This window comes from Opisthocomus hoazin, chromosome 6, assembly GCF_030867145.1.
Source record: "Opisthocomus hoazin isolate bOpiHoa1 chromosome 6, bOpiHoa1.hap1, whole genome shotgun sequence".
NCBI lineage: Eukaryota > Metazoa > Chordata > Aves > Opisthocomiformes > Opisthocomidae > Opisthocomus > Opisthocomus hoazin.
In genome coordinates this window covers 15195618-15212648 of record NC_134419.1, presented here as the reverse complement: position 1 = coordinate 15212648, position 17031 = coordinate 15195618, and positions in this window count along the sequence as shown.

Here is a 17031-nt window from a genome sequence, read left to right as displayed (position 1 = left end):
AAACTGCTTTGAATTTTCGTTCCTCAAACCATTCCTCAAAATAGGTTTGAATTCTGGGGCAGAGGGCAATACCAGTGGGACTAAAGCTGTTTTATCGGATATTTTATAATTCAGATTGATTGTTCTGTGGGACACTTTAGTAGAGTTGCTACTGTCAGCTGTTCAGGAGCGGATATTTTTGAGATGTGGAAAACAAACCCCTGCAAGTTTGCAAACACTTTGTTGTTTGCCCCTTAGGCACATCTGGCAGAGAGACTGCTGCCGCTGACACGAACTCTCAGGTCTGATCTCACTGCTCCCAGGATGAAACAGTTAGGTAAATCTGATGTGAGGGATCAGAAGTCAGCTTGAAGCACAAAGAGAAATTGTCTTCTTCTGTGAAATATTTCTATGAAGTGAGACCAGAAAAAGTAACCACACAGGGACTGGATGATATTTTTTACAGTAGGGACCAGTGAGCTGTCTTCCCACTCCCACCACTTTCATCCCTTCTTTTTCTCTTTGACAAGGTTTGTAAATATGTCAACTAATCTCGGAAAAGTAGTGCACAGAAGACTCATTCAAAAAGGTCAAAAGGTCCATGCAACTCTCTTGAATTAATATTATTCACTGGTTTCATTTTCTTCAAGCTATTTTCTGAATCCTACTTTGAATGTTCTCTTTTCTCATTCTCTCCCCGAGCCAAAAGGTACACAATAATTCAGGTATTTAAAACACAAGAAAAAAGTGCATGGTATCATTTACACAATTTGGAAGGACTACTGGCACTGTGAAGAGACTTATAATGCAGTGAGTGCTGGAAAGAAAAAGAAAACAAAAGGACTTACATTGTAAGATTTTATCTAACTGATGCTTCTCCTTGAAGTTCAAGTCTGGCCATCTCTTAGTTCACAGGCATGCATGCTCTGTAGTGATTCCTAATCCAGTCATTTTAGGAAGCCTTATCTTTAGCACCACAAGTGACCTTAGTCTAGTTTCACAAGGTCTTCCTCAAATTCTCGTGTATTCTCGACCCTAGAAAAAAACACCCCAAAATCCCAAACCAAAAACCCAACATAAAAGAGAATATAATTTCTGCATGAAGCTTTCTTGTTGCATCCTTTCAGGCTTGCTGTACTGAAAAAGTCAAATCTACTTTTAACGTAATTCCAGCAGACTTTATGGCAATGGAATACTGTTATCTTCTTGTGAGAGCATCCTCTAAACTCAGATCACTCTGGTCTTGTCCAATAAATCATTCCTCATTTCAGGTGTTTTGAGGTCATATCCTCAAAACTGGCCTCAATCTATTCTGTTATTTTACCTACAAATGCTGACCAGAACTGCCTTACTCGAGTTTTTGACTCTCACAGACAAGCTATTCAAGAATCATTTTGAGTTATTCCAAGTCTATGGAAGCTGTGTGTGAATAATTTCCTGACAGCTCCATCATTTCCCAGAATCTCCCACCTGATGAAAGCCATCCCATTCACTTCAGCTTCAAAGAAGCTTTCTGGCAATCTAGGGAGCAGAGGGCCCAAATTTTCTTCTCTAGAAACTGCCCAGTGTCTCAGTGTATTTTGTTATTGCTGTCTAAAAACGTATTCTTAAGAAGACAATTGGGCCTCCAGCGAGGCGGAAAGATGCATCGCTTGACATGTCTATTGACACAAAAACTGGAGGAAGGTGCCTGCATCTTTCACAGATTTACCCAGCTTAGCTGTAGGTTTTCTGTACAAGCCTATTTCACCTGAAGTACTTTGTTTTCCCTACAAAACAGAGGGCTTTAGGAACAACATATCAAAACCTATAAGCAATATTTCTCGTATCTCTGCTTAAACACCACCTTCTTTTTGTTTCCCGTTTTTAACTGTGGGTGAGATGGCAGAACCCAGAGATGCCCGTGCATGTTTTCACCACTTTCCCTGGATATCCCTGTGCTTCTGGCATAACACTGCAGGGCTAGTGGTGGCAGGTCCGAAATAAAGACAGTACTAAGTTAGCTGCTTATAATGCCTTCAGAAAGAGCTTTGTTGTCACTTTTCAGGCTTCACCTATCCACAAGAATGTTTAATGGTTTAATTGCTGACGCAATCTTTGGAAAGGATTCAAGACCTGCCTCATCCTTCTAAACAGTACTAGTTTGCTGGACAATACTTTCTACGTTTACTTCAATGGTATGAACTGTTTCAACCATCACAGGTAAGGCTAGTTATTCCCACACAGCAAACCCAACGTAGCCCATTCCTACATAGCCATAGGTGAATTATTCCTACACAGACTGTCAGGTCTTTCCTGATAAGTTGCGTACATATAATAATTACTGTGTACAATTACAGAAACGTTGGATGTAAATACTCCTTAAATCTGAGAAACATCATCAAATTTAGAAAAATATAAACATATAACTATATGGTTCTTGAATCAAAATAAATATGAAATTTTGAGGGGAAAATAAAGAGGAACATCACTGAGTTAGTAACAGAAAAAAAGTCAATAACTCCTCCACCAGTGTTGAGGAAACAAGAATTCATTTCAGAGCGCTTCTTCCCTCTCACACTTTCCTGCATCTTCCTCTTCTCACCTCAGCCCTCACATCAATCTCTTGCCTTTCAGCACTCTACACACACACACACACACACTATACATTCCTTCAGGGCAGTGCACAATTCCCTTACCTGTTTTGACAAGAAATGCACATTGAGTCACACGCCAGAGGCCATAGTTACACGAATGTCACAGGTCAATAAAGATCACTTACATTTCCTATGAGCTTTTTCATCCTCTTTTTCCCCTCCGGGAGCCAGGGCCTCAGAAAGGAAAGAAAGAAGTGTCAAGGGCCCCTTTGTCAAGTGCTTTAAAAAAAAAATCTCCAAAACCCACCACTGGATGCCCCTCTCAACCTCTTGTTACCTTGCCTTAAGGAAAGTGGCCTTTTTCTCTTGGCCTTCTTCACCTCGAAGGAGTTCTTCATCCCTTCAAGAAGCTGGTCACTGACTTATCTCTCTCCCTGGATGATGTACAAGAAAGCAGAAGAGATTAGTCAGTATTCTTTTAAAACTGTCTTTTACAAGGAAGTCAATAAAATGATATACATTGTATCACAGTTCAACATATCTGACATCTGATCTGTAATAAAATTCACTTCATACATATGCTTCTTCAAGCTCATACATATGCTCCCCACAAGCATCCCCCAGCTGCTCTTCTGAGACATTTTGGTAACGTATCTGTAGTATTATGCTAGATGTGTTTGAGTAGGTATTCTACCCTTTCTCTTTAGTCTAGTAAATACTTTGAGCAAATCCACTTGGTAAATATAGTACTGCAAACTACACTAGGGCTGCTTGAGTATCTGAGGAATTTGCTGATTTTCTGTAGCAGAGAATCTCAGGGACTGTGTTCATTGTTCAGTTTCAGACTTGGTTTGCAGAAACCTGGAAGAAATCATGTTCTATTCACACAAATGCTCGTGATAAATGGAATCATTTCTTGACACATTGAGTATATGATTTGCAGAATCTTCAATAAAATAAAACATCACTAAAAACTGAAACTAGTCAAAAATGATAGTTTCACCGAACATTTCACTGTGAGGGCTATACATTCTGAATACTGGATATCAGTAATGCAAGTCATTGGAAAATGCGGGCAGCACAGTACCCATGCTAGTATTCCTTCTGTGAACACAAAAGGTGTACCCTCATTATCAGGTTGAACTGGATCAGCAGTAAGTTTTTGAAGCAGTCTTTCCAGGTTTCCCTGCTAACTGTGATCTGGTTTCCTCTTTTGAAGACTTTTCAGAGCACATGACCTCGTTTTCTCCAAGAAGAAACTGCACCAGAAGATATACTGCAGGAATATCCCCAATGCACTCCAGCTGCAAATGAACATAGAGGTAGTCGGATGTAAAGATACCTCAGTGTATATATTGTAAATGCCCACATCAGCAGTTATGTTATATAGATCTTCTCCTATTAGTTTATGCTATTTGCTAATGTAAATATTTTTTGTATTTATGTGTCATATAGACACCTTTTAGTTTCTTCACATCTGTGCCAGCACAAAACACACATGGGAGTAGGTCTGTGACAGCTGGGTTGAACCTGGCACATGAGGGATTTAACCCAATATTTTTATAGTAAATTATTACCCAGAAAATACCTTCCTTATTCACTATCCCTTGATTTTATTACCCCTTAGTTTCATAGTCATGATAATGATAACGTTAGTGTATTTAACAGAAGTCATCTCATCTAAGTAATTCCTCAGTAGTTACAAATTTTGGTAGGCTTATCAGATGCCCAACGTCAGAAATACCAGCAAAGTACCTAATCATCATACGTATGGCTATTTGGTGAATAAAGATAGCTAGGACCAGCACAGACTGCTTATTTCCCCCCCTCATCAAACTCTCAATATGAAATAAAAGTTAACATGAACACTTCACAATATACAGTGACATAAATCATTTAAGATGGCTTCTGCATAAGAGGATTTTCTGAGAGTTCTATAGTGATGTCTCGGATCAGACTTTCCACCTCCTTGAGAAAAGGAATACGTGGTACAATCATGCCACGCCTGCTAGCATACATTTCTTTATTAGCAGCTAAATTTTCAAGACAATTCATAAGAATCATGTTTTTCTAGTATTGAAATTAAGACATATTTGATATCAAACTATTGTCTGAGCATGGAAGAGGGGTCGTCTTCTGCTGGGAGGTGAAGAAGGTGAAGACAAAGATATCTATGTTATTTCCCAATAGCTGTTGACAGGTTCAGTAGTGCTAGCAGGCGATAGCAGCCTGAGGAGACATTACTGGGAAGCCTGCTGAAGCATTCATGCAGAATTTTTTTTTCCCTCAGGAAAAAAATATCTCCTTTTGTTCTGACCATGTGAATTTTGTTGTCATTCCAGCCAGTGATCTGATAATGCAATGAAGTCTATGGTCAACACACCAGATTTTTAGAAAGCATTCATAATGAAAGAAGATATGAAACACTTCTATCCAGCAATCCCGTGTACCACCAAAACAGTCAGAAATAAACAAGTTCTAGCAAGTCAGAAAAAGTGTCTTGAGCACACTGGATATTTGTTTCATACTGACCCAGAAGAAAATTCTTAAGAGGGAAAGATTATTTTAATTAAAACAGTCATAATTTCTCTTTTGAATGCTGCCTTGACTTCTAGGTTCTATGATAGTTTACCAAACACAATACCACCCTTTAAATACTGAAATCCTTCTTGTCCCATGCCTATCAACTGCATTGCATTTTTCCTAAGATCACTGAAGTTTTCATTATCCAGAAGACAGACTGTCTCTTCAAATTTTAGCCTTTTTATAGATAACAAAACCTGAGCAAAGAAAAAAAATGCATTGAGCTTTGGGAAGGTTTAGAGTTTTCTCTAGATTAGAAGCAAGTGCCTCTCTCTTTAAGACTGGATTAAATGGGAAAGTACATCCAAGGCTCCATCACATTCAGCTCTGCAAACTGCTGTCTTGGATTTTACCTACGGACACAGAATAAGATGAGGACATGAGTGTGCCCAAAAAAGGTGCAGGGTCAAAGTTATGGAAACTATTCATGCAGCTTACTTTCACTAGCCTTGTAATTTCATTAAATAAGGCTTTAATACTCACCCAACTGAGATGCTTATTTCCTTATTTTGAAGGAAAAGGACAGAAAAACAAAACAGAAAAAATAACTCTTGAGACAGTGCAGATGTTTTCTTCAAGGCTGCAGGAACAGGGAGTTAAAGGCTAGGCTCTGCTTTCTAGAACCAGGCCACTCTGTCTGTTTCTCCTAAATACACTCCCTGTTATACTACCATAAATCCTGAGTAACTCTATCAATTACAGTTGTAAGCTCATATAAGTGAGGTCAGATGTGTGACCAATAGGTCTCTGAACAACCCTTTACTTGCAAGGTAATGAAATAATTCTGCAAATTGTTCCCATTCGATTCTGGATCAATTGAACAAAGCCACTTAGCGTTGTTTATGTATTTTTTCATCAGGGAAGAGAAAACTGGAATAAGTTAACAAATTTAGAGATTGCTCTTCCTGAAGACCTTAAAATAATGAATTTGTAAACACCATAACTGGTTATCTTTATGCAAGAAAAGTCTCTAGAGTAGGTCTTCACACAAATTCAGTTTTGATTTATTGCACCATAACAGTTACACCTTCTTAGAAGGACTTTTATGAGGAAAATAATTTATTTTCAAGGCCTTCCATCACTGACCCATAAGTCATGCTACCTTACAAAATTTGTGATTAATCTGTTTCAAAAGATGTGTGAAAAGTGGTCAGAGGGAGCTGCAAGTGATACAGCCTATTAAGACAATTCTATTTTTATGATTTAAGAGTTGCCATTGATGCACTAGAATATTGAATATCATTGTTAAATCTACATAGTTAAAGATGTAAGCAGTAGCTGCTAAGTCTTTAATTCATATAGCATAAACTTTGATAGAAATGTTTAAGCCCTGTATACACTTTGCCAGGATCTAGATATGGAACTGAATTACTTACATAAAATTGATCAATCTAATTGCTCCCCGAGAGGTTCATCTGAGAGTTTGCCTTTACTTACCACTCTTAGTATTGTCTTGAATGGTTTTTGATTTAAGACTGATTGGAATAGACAAAAATGTATTTAAGAATCCAAAGGATTATACTTTGTTTTAAATCAGAAATGCGTCAAATACTTGTAATCCCTTGATCTTAACATTTTATACTTCATAAGGGATCCCTTTTGAGAAGGGTTTATGTGTCCCAACATGTTTGGAAATGTTCCTTGACAGAACAAATTCTTTAAGGACATAGATCAAAATTACACCTGCTCCCCTAAAAGCTGCGAGTGATAATAGCACCAGAAATTGGATTAAATAAGTCCTGTTGAGAGACAGTATGTCCATTTCTACATTCAAAACATGCACAAATTATCAGAGAAACCTTTATTCCAAGCACAGGAAACCAACAACGAGGTATAATCATGCTTTTCAGCATACATGAGCCCAGCTCAGGAGCTTTCCCAGAGCAGAACTCCTCCTGCTTTGTATAAACCTGAGCATGATACTTTGAATAATGTAAGCATAAGACCCCTAACATTTTCTAGAGTGTTATGAACAAAACCTAACTGTTATTTCATCCAAGAATAGATAGGACAAACATATTCATTTGCTCCAAAAACAGTGATCTGTGATAGAGCAACAAAGGAGAAGGAATTTTACAAAAAAGTGATAAATATGCAACTTGGGATTTCCAGGTGACAGTTTGTTTTGTCTCCCTCCTGCTGTACTGTTTTCCACTTTTCAGAAAAGGGTTGCAAGAACATAACAGTGATTTATACCTATTTACCTTGAAGAGGAAGAATGTTGAAGCCTAAACAGACAATGCCAGGATAGGTCTAAGTTTATTCTCTTTAGTTTTGTAGTAGAACTCACTGCTACATTAGTTTAAGTATGAATCAAGTTATTTCTCAGTACTGTTGGCAACTACAACACCACTATCATGGCTAACACACACTTGGCCATTACCTATTAGTTTTATTTTTCTTTTTACCTCGTGTGATCCTATTTACACAAGAAGGAAAGATCTGGGGGGAAAATTCTGCTCTGATTTGTATCAGTGTGACACATGATGAGAAGCTTAGTTGTATGATGTATTACCACATTCCCTTACACTTCTACTTATTTTGTCAAAGTATCATAGACATAATAGATAGTAAAATAGATGATTATTATTATATACTTTTAAATTTCAAAATCCAAACATCAACCACAGTTAAGGAATACAGGTCCTGTGATCTCTGTGCTGGGTTATGCCCATGACAAACAGGTTTACAGGATATGGTTGGCTCTCTGCTCACACAGCTACCTAGGAAGGGTTGGATGTGCTGTAGAGGGACCATGTAGTTGATTTGCATTGCACTTTAGATATAGCTATGAATTTCCTCCGTGCCTCTACAATGACTGGCCTCAGTATGTCACATCGCTGTTATTACTGAGCTCGATTACCAACCAGCTGTGTGAATGGGACTGCTCAGCTCTTTGGTCCCCTCTCTATCGCTCTCTTCAGTTAGCAATGGGTAGCAAAATGCCCATACCCATGTTGTGCACCACAGTGACTGCTGCAGCCCCTTCTCCCATCCTCTCCTCTCAGCAGATAGCTGTTTACCTCTGGGAAGTATTCATGCCTAAGGTCGATTGCCTCTGCACTAGAAGTAATTTTGCTTGTGTTAAGAAACCTGCTCTGCTCTTCTAAGATAAAATGCAAACATCAAACAAACATTTGAAAAAAAAAAAAGTCCATGATTTGTGTAATATTTATAACAGAGTCAACTTAGCTGTAAGTTTAAGGAGAAAAAAAGAAAAAAAGAAAAAAGAATTTTTACAGATGAAATATCCTTTACTTTTTTATTTATTCAGTATTTATCAGAATATATGAAGTCAGGGGGATGAAACAGATTGTTATCCTTAGCTATGATGTATGCTTTAGGCTCAAAATAAGCAAGTTGATAAAACAGTTATTTCTGAACACTTGGACTATCTTAACTTTACCTTATATCTTCAGGGTCACAAACCAAATGCTTATTTGTTACCCAAATGGAGATTCATTATTCTGACTGAAACAAACAGGATTACTTGTTTATCAATTCAAAAGTAATCTATTTTTTTATTTACTGATATATTACATCGCTGAGCAAAGAATTATCTTTCCATTGTTTATACGCCTCACTATTTAAGAGGATTAGTATTGTAGAATAATCATCTTGCTTTAATTGCCAAGAGGAGAACCACATCATTTGATTAATTTTAGGATTTATGCCAAGTTGGAAACAGAATGTAAAACACAGAATCAGTCAGGAGCTGACAGCAGCTTTGTTACACTTCTACAAAATCTTTATTGGGGAAAAAAAAAGCAAAACTAGAGGCAGAATATGAATACATATTTTTTAAAATAACTCAAGCTGTCCCAGAAAACAGTAGGAACACACATTCCTGTACTGTATATACCTGAGGCATGAAATGTATACACAACTTTTCCTGATTACTAAGACACCAAAGTGACAAAATATTTTCCTGGATTAGTGTCAGGGCTAGTGCTGAAGACTGCATTGCCCAGAGCAGAAGGCAGGAGCCCACACACAGCAGCTGAGTCAATCTTTGCTGGTTTCCAGAAGGAGCAGACCAACTTCTGCAGCCCTCAAGAAACAGCCACGATTAATTTAATGCTGATTGCCAGCACCTGCCAAAGCAGTTCAGCAAACACACTTGTTTTACTAATCCTTCAACTTCTCTTTTTCAGGTGGTCCTCGTGTTATATAGGAAATGTGGGTCTCATCCTGCACCTGCCTCAGGTCAGGAGACCATCTTCTTCTCTGGTGCATTCTAATTGGTGAAGTGTCCTGTATGATACATCTGTATCACCAGTTATAGGATCAACTGTGACCAAAAGCAAACCCTAAACAACAGGGATTATGGTTAATATGCATACTTATTCATCTGCTAACCGAATGATTCTCTATTACTGTTGTTTTCAAAAAGAATAAATATTATCACCTATAAGTAGAAATCCATCTACTAACTCAAATAACAGCATTCTATTAAATTCCTTTAAAAATATAACAAGTAGTGACTGTAAAGTCTTGGCACTTTGAGCAAAACATAATTTTTTTCACCTTTATTATTTCTTGGCCTTGTTGTTTTACCTAATTCTTCCTCAATTATGAGGTGTTTGGAAGGTCACGGAGAATTCAGGATTGATGTCTTGCTCTCTCTCTGTTTCATAAATTATTGTAGACAACCGGCAAAAGACAGCATTTCAGTGGCTCCCTAAATCCTAGCAGCTCCATTTCGGCTGGCTGACCCTGAGGAATTGATGTAACTACACTTATCTCCAAAAAGAGAGCCACTAAAAACCAGTATTTTTTAATCCCTGCTGAATGTTGTCTTCTCCTGTTGTATTATACACAGACAGGAAGGATCTTTTAGGACGGAGACAAAAGAATCTACTTTTTTTTTTTAATGTTTGTCTTCAGCTCAAACCTTGTCAGCCCCAAGAAGTCCATCAAGCAGGGCTGGACTATCTCAGATATAAAGTCAACCATTTAAAAGAAGTTGGCACTCGCTGCTGCAGGCTTTGCTTTTTAAGCCATTTGTGCCCTTCCCAAAACACCAGTTCCCTTTTAAAATTCACAAAAAATTAATTAAATTAGAGGCAACAAGATCTTTTTATACATAAAAAGAAACTGTCCTTTAAAATAAGAGAAATAGTGAGGGTGCGCAGTCAAATCCCTAACAACCTCCAAAACACTATTTTCTGACTCTTTTTCCAGAGCCATCTAATATGTACTTTCAGCTAAACATGAAAACTTGATTATGTTTAATATCTGAAATTGTTAAGAGAAAAGTTTACCTCACACTGAGAAAATTAATAATTGAAAAGGATTTTTGTTTCATAAATTTAGGAGGTTTTTATTTCCCTGTTACTGTTTATAAATTACTAACTGAAAGTTAATACTGAAGATTGTGTTTTAAAAGATGTTTTCCTTGACTATTGCTAGTGCTCGTTGATTTGTGACTTTATGGTTGCTTATGATTGCCAACTGCTGGCATTGATCTGTATATGTTATATATTAAGAAAGAAAAAAGAACTGAAACATTTCTTCTCATTAAAGAAATTAGTATATGACCTTTGCAAAGACATTAAGAATTAAGAATTCATAATTCAGGGCCTCCTAAATTTAATGGTGTAATCTAAGGTCACCTTTGTACTCCTGATTCAGTTGTTGAAAACATCACATTCTGGGAAAGTCTGTTTAGTAGTAATGAAACAAACCAACGGTATAATGAAGAGATCTGAACAAAAAATTCACACTGAATAATTTACTCAAGCTTTGTTTCAAGTTCTGGAGTGTCAATGAACAGATTCCTTAGATTTTATTTATTCAGAGATACTCCATATACATTGTTTTTAAAAGTATGCATCAAAAGTTCCCTGACTACTTGATTTAAGACATCAGTCATAGAGATAAACTACAGTTAATTTCATAAACTCTGTATAATATTTTTCTGATTCCCAATATATCAAGAAAATAGTGAAACACCTGTCATTAAAAACAAAATTTAAAAAAAAATATCCAGGACGTTGAACCTTTTATCTAGTATGTAAAAGTAAGGAGCTTTAGGAAAAAAAAATCTTGTCTCCTTTTCAGACAATGATGCCCTTAGTCGAGAATATCGTCCTTGAAGAAACAGGAAACAGTAAGGTTCGCTGGTGCACTGTCTTAATCTGGTACTCTCCTGTCACACTTCGCACCATGCAGGTGTCCATTTGCTTTCTTCAAAAAGTGCATTTATGCTTCTCTTCAACATAGTTACAAGAGAATAGAATATTTCAGTTGGAAAGGACCTACAATGATCATCTAGTTCAACTATATTTATATACCTTTGTGCCAGTGTTTTGAGGATGAACAGGAAACACAGTCATCCTCTCACTCCAGATCCTTAAACACATCCTTTTATTAATTTCACTGCTATGAAGTTTTGACTAACAGTTTTGCTGTGATGCATAGTTAGTTGAGTAGTGTGTAAATGATCAGTTCCTTCTTTGATTGTGTAGTACCTATAGTAAGACCAAGCTTAGAAAGAAAAGAAGGTCTTACAGCTAAATCCAGCAATATCTGATACAGATGACAGGCAAATGCATTTATTCAATGTGGGTAAATTTATCTGAAGTTTTCTTACATTTAGATATATCTAGACAGTTGTCAAAAGCAATGCTTTGCCTTGCACGAATATCTGCAAGTTAGCTTCAACATAGTGGAGCAAAAAGACTCATCCGTGCTCTCATATGGATTTTGAGTCCATGCTTTACTCTCTGCCTCAGTGGTTATATTGCTGTTGATAAGTAGACTAAAGCTGTATTACGTTATGCAAGTAAATTACTTCTACTCACCCATTTAACTGCTGCACAGACAAATATATGCAGGTTTAACATCTTGCCTTTCTTACACTGAGAGGTACAAAACCGAGTCTTATATCATTTAAATATTGTTCTAAAATAGTAATTATTGAGCATCATTATGTCTTCTACTGAAAATGTTATGGGTTGTTTAACTCTACAGAGAGGCAACACTTTATTATAATTGATGGATCTTTTGTATATATGTCAGACTGATATCCTGTGACAATACTTTAAGCTATGAATCAACATTTAACATTCATTGTCTGAAATTTTAGAAGTAAGGCCCAAATTTGCTTATGTTTAAAGGCAACCTACCTCCTCCCCACTCCCCCGCCTCCAAGATTCTACTTATTAAACTATATAGAAATGGCTTTTCTAGAAAAAGAGAAAATGAAAATAACAGCAAATCAGGCAGTACCAATATACATGCTTAAACACGTGAACGTAGAGAACATTTTAAAAAGACTATGCTTTTACCTTTACCTACTGGTAACAAAATTCAGTTGTTCAAAGTACTGAGATCTATTCAATATAGAAAACCAAAAGATAAGATTTTTATAGTCCTCGCTCAAGCTTTAGAATCCTAATGGGATGTTCTAAATATTGTAGAAATAAAAACCACCAACCATCTGGAGTAGAAGACACACAGAGAAAACTTTACAGTCATGTTAGATTGTATTTAGAATATTGTCTTTAGCCTTTTTATCCTCAGAAATCCTGTGGTTTTGTTTATTCAAACAAAACACACTACAAACATTAAATAGTAAAAAAAAAAATCCATACAGAACATTATCCTCATTAGGGCTTTCTGTAGTACCCTTATCTTTTTTCTTGCTTTCTTTTCCATGCCCTTTTTAAAATTACCTATATTTTATCTGGTTTAGCAATATTGGACTCATTATTTAACCAAAAAAACAGATTAATTCTTAAAATTAACATTATAATTTCTCTTTGGAGGTCAGAATGAATTCTATTCTGAAAATTCACCTTATAATATTTCACCTTTGTGGTATTATTAAACTTCAGAATAAATCCTGTTGCAGTTTCAGCTCATGGCCTCTGTTGGGAGACTAGCCTTATTTAAAAGTATAGGTCTAATAACTGTGTAATCTGGGACCCATCTCCTGTTCTGTCACAGATTTTCTGGGAGACTGCTTGTACCCATTCAGGCTCAGTCTGATGAAATGAGCTATGCAACACTCCCTTGGGACTCCATCAGCATATCATTTTACTGGCACACATGAAATGGGGAAAATAAACACTACCTCTCAGATCAGTTGAAAATACTCATTAAATATTTCAAATCATTGCAATATTCTTAAGAAACAAAATATTATAGGAGTGATATTAGTATTTAATGTGGACTATAATTTTGGGTCTTTTTTCCCTCTTTCCCAGTCACTTTATGGATAAGAAGTCCCTTCAGCCATGCATGAAGGGATTGTAAATTCACATGACATAACAGGTAGTTGAATTTGTGGTAAAAGTTGAAAACATTGCTGGTGCTGCCTTCTTTATAATCCTGTTCTCTAACACAAGAAAAACACATAAACCTTGTTAAGCCTGCAGGGACTGTATATTCCCTGTCTTTGCTAAAGAAACATGCAGCTGAAGAATAATTACTCATGAAATGGTTTCTAAGGAAAGATTATTATTTTTTTAATTCAGGGAAAATAATTTCAATTATATAAAAACAAAAATCAATATTTTTTTACTTAAAAGTATTTTTATCCTGCTATATGTTTAGCGTATGTTCTCTGAAGATGCACAGTTGCTTTCGCCAAAGTCATCATGGACCTTCTAGACCTACCTTTTCCACAGAAAAGTGATTCTTATTCGATTTATCTACCAAGATACATCATGCCCTTTCCTTGGATAAAGAGTGGCAGTAAAACAGAGGAAAATGTATGCAACAAACACACTTTCCTTCTTCTTTCATATTCAGCTTTTAAAACCAAACTAGCCAGGAATGTATTTGGCAGCCACAAACTTTATCACATATAATTCATCTACGATTCAAACAATTAGATGACCAACAAAGTGACACAGAAAAGTAACATAATGAGATTTTAAAACGTTTTTAATATTCAAACAACAAAGTTGTCCTAAAATGGGCCACAGTAATCTGGCAAAATTTCTCAGTCCTTTAATTTTTGCTTCATGTACATTCACTGCTAATTTGTTCAGTTCTGCATGCTTTTGAAAAACATTTCCACTGACCTAACTTTGACTTGGCAGGTAAGGCAGTAGCTGTGGAGCTAGACACCCCTAACGATACACAGATTTTTTTTTTCTGTTAAATAAAACTGACAGGTCTCCAGGCAAAGCAGTTCAAGGCCAATTTCTGCAATACAGTACTGTAACTCCTCCACAACGGTTCCTAAGGCTTACAGTATATTCATGCATCCGTGGAAATACTGGTCAAAATAAAATCTTGCTTTAAGCTGTATAAAACCAAAAGTGTTTCCTCAAATTCTGTTACTGAAATGTGTTCCATGGAAGAATACATGAAAAATGACATGATAACTTGCCTAGTTTGCCTTAGCAAGTGCCAAACAATTGAGGTGTGGGCCACAGTGATTATACTGTATCTAGGGAAAGACTTTATAACAATGAAATAATTGAAAATTACTTCTCTGATATTCAGGGAACTACCCTTCTGCTCTGTTGTGCTGCTTTCATGCCAGTGTAACTGCAGGGTAGTCAAAGGATCCATGCAAAATGGATAGGGTGGAAAACAGGGTGTTTTCAAAGACTTCTGCAACTTGGTGTCAATTGGAGTTTCATCATTGCCTGAACCTGCAGCCATCATAGACAGTTCAGCCGTGTCTTCAGTCCCAGAAGTGATGGGGAAAACAGTGTCTGCCCCAGTAACGAGGAGCTGCTTTTGATATTTGGCACTGCTAACGATGGACATGGTAATGAGACAAATGAATAAAGCTTCCCACTTTGAGCGAAGCATTTGGTGCATTTGTCTAATTAATGCCTCAACTGAATCCATTAAAAGAGCCCAAGTCCTCTGAGAAGACTCAGACGTGGTATCACATTATTATGCTTGAGAAGTCAAGAATGTGTTTTCTGTTTTCTCTACAGAGCACAAGAAAAGGAATTTGCAGAAGTTCACTAACAGTAGTATATGTGTTGCTTTCTCCAGCATAAACATTTGTTTTTAGCATTTTGTTTTCAGATAGCAGAGGAAAGGCCAGCTGGGAGATAGGCAGGGAGTCAAACAGAGGAAAAGGGATCCCTGGAGGGTTAGTGATGTTCAAGCAGATGGGGGAGGAGGGAAGAGAGAGCATGAGCAGATGGGAGGGGGGAAGAGACCAGAAGCAAAGCAGATGAGGGGGTGGGAGGGGGTTAATTTTGGTTAAAGACAAAGGAGGACAAATATGAATTAAATTTGTAATTTACATTTAGAATCTTCTTTTTCCAATAAACACATTTTTTGTGTCTTTCACTAGAGGAAAGTTTGAATAGCCTGCAAAACATAAAAGTTAGAGCAAAATAACTTCAATGTCACTTAAGCAAGCACTATAAGGCAGAGGGGTCTGTAAGAGTTTCTCAACCATGAGATTTTGTCTCTTAAGAAATAGAAACTGAAGGTTTCCAGCTACACTGTATTCCACCACAGAAAGTACATGTTTGGAAAGATATGCAGTAGCAAACCAATAAATACTTACGAATGTGGATAATGAATGGATCTTTGAATTTCCTGAATTAAAGAAGAGTAATAATAAAATTTGAGTTACTGAGCCATAAGCGAATTACACAGAGTTCTTCCCTAAATAAATATAAAAAGGTAAACCCCATGGTCACATGCAGAACATTTTCTTTTCCGATGAAGCCACCCTCTATATTCTGTCTAGTTCTATATTTTAAAGTCACATTTCATTGCTGTGCTTCCTGGCAGGGTGTACAGGTTGTGAGCGAAGTCTCACTGAGAATGCTGCAGCTGAAAGTTAATTAGTGTGTTGGCAAGTTGTCAGCTAGACTTTTGTCTGTTTGCTTTTCATACAGAAATGAATGAGAGTGGATTCCAGAGGTGTCTGAGTACAATTAAGTATCTCACTCTCTAAAATAAATATTTTATACTACTGCACACTTCTAAGAATCAGCCAGAATGTATCCATTGATGGTATTTTCCACTGCAATACTTAAATGTAAATATGTGTAAGTAGGTAGAAAAGGTGTAGTGTAATTGCCTCTGTTTGGTGGAACATAAGGGGCCAGATTCTGTGTTTCATTTAAACACAGAATAATTCTGTGCAATCTGCAACCCTGCTCCAGGTTTGCAGAGGAGTATTAGAGATCAGATTCTGGCCCACATTAATATGGCCTTATTTAGTTGCTGGTTATACAACAGCCGAGCCTGCATAAGTTGCTAAATGAAGATTTTCCCATTCCGTTTTGAAAAACTGCTAGAAATCTTGGACTATGAAGCAGTCTACACCCGGTAATAAACCTTCATCCACAGTAATGATTAGGCATGTGACAAAAGGATGGCTAGATATCACAGCCCAAAATTAAGGTGGTAAGCCTGGAGTGGGTGCCACAGGGAAAAAGGAGGGCTAAAAGGGTACTAGAGAATGGCAACCCTGATTCAGGCTGGATGCCACTCCACGGGGGCCCTGCCTATAGCTGGATTTCATCTATCCAGGGGAAAAGAACAATTTCTCCATTTGCATAAAAAGAGGTGCTCCAGATGTCTCAGTCCTTGTGAGAGGATAGGCACACAGCAGCTCAAGCCAATGAAAGTCAGTGCACTCAAGTCTTTTCCTCCGACCCAACTTCTTCATAGACTTTTTGCTTTTCTGTCATAGCTTTCCTTTATTAAAAAGCCCTTGCATTTCCCCACACGTTCCTCAGAGAGCATAAGTCTCAGGTTACAGCTGGGGCAGTTACTGTGGACAGCATTAGTGTCACAGTGTCAGCAGCCAGAACTCTATTTCCTAGTGCTTTCACAGACTCTGGCCACTTACACTGGTGGACCCTCACAGGTAACATGGTGCTCCCTTGAGCCTTCTGCAGCAGCTACCCTTGCAGTCCATCCTTTAGTTTATGAATGATTGCAGAAAGAT